This window comes from Crocuta crocuta, unplaced genomic scaffold, assembly GCF_008692635.1.
Source record: "Crocuta crocuta isolate KB4526 unplaced genomic scaffold, BGI_CrCroc_1.0 scaffold129, whole genome shotgun sequence".
NCBI lineage: Eukaryota > Metazoa > Chordata > Mammalia > Carnivora > Hyaenidae > Crocuta > Crocuta crocuta.
Window position 1 is genome coordinate 4,820,930 of NW_027551571.1, and position 4,485 is coordinate 4,825,414.

The window sequence follows — 4,485 nt, forward strand, 5'->3', positions numbered from 1 at the left end:
CCAGCGGGCTCATCCATGAGCCCCAGGTCAGCAGCCTTACAGAGAGGAGCCCCCCCACACTCACTCAGCATCCAGCAGGGAGTTGAAGCCAGGCCTCCGGCCCCAGGGCGCCCAGAGCCCACCCCCACCCCCACCCCAGGGTGCTGCCAGCCAGGAGCCCAGACCTTCCTGTGCCAACACCTCCCATAGCACCTCCTTCTCCCTCACGGCCACCGTCCCCTCACAGATAGCAAGAGCGAGTCTAAGCAACTTTCTGGGGACCAGCGGGCAGCAAGCGGTCACACCCGGGTGTGCCCCAGCCCGCGCTAGAGCCACACTCCCCTCGAATGGGTGAGTCTTGATCGCTGGGTGATGATCCAGGAAAGACGCTTCACTGATGGGAACCACTGAAGGAGATTCTGATTATAATCCCATTCATTTGGGGGCCAGGAAAGGCTGAAGTCAACCCTCCATTAACACTCCATTCAGGGAAGGCCAACCCGACAGCCCCACAGACAGGCTCCTGTCACCTGGGGCCCGGTGACAGAGCAGCAAAGTCTGGAGGGATGGGGCCACAGACAGGCGCTGTCTGTCTCTCCCCCCTTCCCCTCTCTTCCTCTTTCTCTCCGTCTCTCTCTGTCTCTCTCCCACTCCTCCCATCTCTCTCGCTCTCTCTCTGGTGTCTGCTTTCCAAACGACCTGTCAGGGACTTCTCTCTCCCCCACGAGACGGGTTAGCCAGGTGCCTCCATCTTCCCGCTCCCGGGACCGCCCCCTCCAGCTTCCCTCACTCGCCAGCGTCCCCGAAGGAGCAGTGCCTGCCACCAAACAGGCACATAAAACACCTGTCCCTTCACTTTTTCACAAAAGGCCTCGGAAGTCAGAGCCCATCTGCCCCGGGCCAGCGTGTGCGTCAAGCAGACCCAGGACCCAGGGACTTCTCCTGCCCCCGCTGGCCTGGAGGCTGTCACTCAGGTGAAGTCCGTGAGGTCTCTGAGCCCCACCTCTGGCCGTGCAAGGGGCCGGGGCCATAGCGAGTGGGGGCGCGCGCAGAGGTGCCTCACAGCGAGCAAGCGCAGGACAATGGCCCAGGACCTTAGAGGCAGGTCAACAGAAGCAGGAAAGGGGGTGAGGAGACACCAGGGTTTAAAGAGAGCCGGAGAGTGACAAAGAAGTGACACCCTTCAGCCCCTGCAAATGCCGGGCCCTAGCTCACATGCCCAGCCCCCGCCCGAGAGCCTTCTGAAGCCAGGACCTCACATCCATTTGACAGACGAGGGCATCGAGGCTCAGACCGGTGAAGACGCTTGCTCGCAGTCACACAGCTAATAAGTTCCCAAAGTGGGATTGACACCGTGGAGAGAGTCAGCCGACCGGCTGGCAGAGGCCGGCCCGGCCCTGGTGTCCTGCTGAGTCCATGAGGACCTTGGCCCCGTCGGGGAGCACCACCGGCAGAGCAGGGTGGAAAAGCGCAGACCTCCCTGGAAGGACATCTGAGATCAGGCAGCCGGCCAGGCCCCGAGGTCCAAGGTCCGAGTCACAGGGCCGAGCTTCCAGTGTGTTACTCAGTGTCCAGGACGCCGGGGGCCTCCCCTCGATAACACCCTGCGTCCAGCGAGGGACTGGATCTGCCCACAGTTTTCCTGCTTTTGTTCTGTGACAGTGAACTCACTGAGCTCTCATTCAGTCGTGCCCGGAGAGCGGGATTTCTCAGCCCCACACCCTCACCCACGCCCCGCAGAATGTGCAGACACTGTCAGCCGCAGAGGGAGGGGCCGGGGAGCCCCAGAGAGCTCGGCCACTGGGAGCTGGGGAGGGGAGCACCGAACGAACAGCCCGAGTCAAAAATCTTTCAGATTATGGGGCCCCTGGGGGGCTGAGTCAGCTAAGCGCCCACTCTTGGCTTTGGCTCAGGTCATGATCTTACGGTTCGTGGGTTCAAGCCCCAAGTCGGGCTCCGTATTGGCAGTTCAGAGCCTGCTTGGGGTTCTCTCTCCCTCTCTCTCTGCCCGTCCCCTACTGGCACACTCTGTCTCTCTCAAAATAAATAAACTTAAAAAAATAAAATAGGAGCACCTTGGTGACTCAGTCAGTTGAGCGTCTGACTTTGGCTATGGCCATGATCTCAGTGTTCGTGGGTTCGTGGCCTGTGTCAGGCTCACTGCTATTAGCACAGAGCCTGCTTTGGATTTTCTGTCCCCCCTCTCTCTGCCCCTCCCCTGCTCGCTCGCTCGCTCTCTCTGACTCAAATCTCTCTGACTCAAAATCAACCTCCTCACCAGAATCTCAGTGTGAGCTCTTATGGCAGAGGGGAGAAGGTCAGAGGACTTTAAATCTGGTCATCCGTTTCTCGGGAAGAAAAGGGGGCCAGGGATTGACTGGGTGAGCCGTCTCTGACTCAGTGGGCTTCTCTCTTCACTCTGAATCAGAGTGCTTTGCAAGGCTCAGCCCCGTGTCCCAGACGTGTCAATGGCCCAGCCACCTACCCTGTGGGAGTTCCGGGGGACCAGAGTGAGCCGGGCACTTGGTACTTACCAGAGCACTTGTTTCTGGGAGCAGAAGGCGGCCACGGTGGCTCAGGCACACACCTGCCTCCAAGAGCTCATCAGAGGAACAGGGGAGGCTGAGGTGGGGGCTGGGCACTCGTCCCAGGGACAAGCTGGCCATTCAGGTGAGATGAATAAACCCTCCACCAGTTACCTCTCACGGGGACAGATGTTCGGGGTACAACTGTCATGGCCCCTCTTTTAAAAGTCCTGGGGCTGATGTTTCTCAGCCGAGTTGAGAGAAAGAAATTTTCCCCAAAGTGTTTCATAAATAAAGACGAGATAAACACCTTCGCTCTGTCTCAGCGACGCTCTCTGTGGTTCCGATGTGCCCAATTAAGGCATATGCACCTTAAGAGGTTAAGACGTGTTGCCTGTCACCTCTAGAATTTTCTAAGTGTGAGAACATCCAGAAACTGGCGTGGTTCTAATTTCTACTTGACAAGTCAGGGTAGCAAGTTCTAAAATGAAAAATGTGTCAAATTCAAAATGCCTTTCCCTCCCTCCACTCTTAACTGCTGGTAACCACCCTGCCTCCTGGCCGCACTCCCTCTGGGCACAAATTAGGAGGGGCTGGGACAGCCCGCCCAAGGCCTGGTGCTGCTCTGGCCTGGGGTGAGCTATTCACGGCCCATGGCCTCCTCGCCACCCTGCAGAGAGGGGCGAACCCGGCCTCGCGACAGCCCAGACCTGGGTTTCTGCCCACCACCCACTTGCTGTGTGACTCTCGGCCAGCTACTCAACCCTTCTGTGCCTCAGTTTCCTCATCTCTGAACTGGGGATCCTTACGGAATACCACCAAACAAATCCTTGTGAGGACTAAGTGGAATCATGGCATGTCACTGAACATGGTAAGCACTCCACAGCATTAGCTGTGATTTTAACACAAACGCATGGTGCTGGGCAAATTATTATTGATGAGTCAAACTCATTAACAGGAATTTTAATGGGAAAGAATAAAGCCACCTATCATAAAATTCTGATTTTATACATTTTACTTTAATGATCACGTTATAGGAATAACAAGGCAGTGGGCCAAGCATACATAATACTAAGTGTCTCTGCACATTGTACTTTGATTTAAAATTTATGTTAAAGGCCACTGAACTATCCTTGTCACGTATTAATAGTCTTAAAGCAGGGGTACACTCACCTTTATGGATCCAGGGAGCAAGATGTGTCCTCATAAAATAATACAGTGAGTGCCAATAAATGTGCTTCATAAGATCTGCTGCAGTGGATTTCACAGATTTCTCCCCTGAAAAGTCTCAAAAGCCTATTTTCTATTTTTTTAAATGTTTTATTTATTTCTGAAAGAGAGAGAGAGAGAGAGCATGAGCAGGGGAGGGACAGAGAGAGAGGCAGACACAGAATCCGAAGCAGCTCCAGGCTCTGAGCTGTCAGCACAGAGCCCGACGTGGGGCTCGAACCCACGAACCGCGAGATCATGACCTGAGCGGAAGTCGGCCGCTTAACCGACCGAGCCCCCCAGGTGCACGGGGCTCCTTCTAAACCCGGGTAATCATCCGAGACAGGCAGCCGGGCCTGGATGAGAAGTGAACCCAGCAATGTCCAGGCTTCACCTCCGAGGCGTCGCGTCCCTCACCCCACGAGTCTGCAGGGCGAGGGGCAGGACCCGCCCCCGTCCGCACGCGGCTGCCAGGCCTGCGGGACAACGAGAGGAGAGCGGAGACACGCGCCAGCGCCGCACACGGCCCACTGGCCGCCACCGCGCCCTGTCGCACTGCGGCGGAAGTCACATGAGCGCCCCAGAAGAGCAGGCCGCGGCGAAGCTGGCGCACAGCACTCGGCTTGCCTGTGGATCCACAGCGTCCGGGCGTGCCCCCCTAGGCCCTTCCCGGGGCTGCCCAGCGCGACAGCTTCTGCGCCGCGGCCTCCTGCTCCTGCGTGCCCCGCCCCCTCGGCGGGGCCCCGCCCCCCCCACCCGGCTCCTCCCCCCC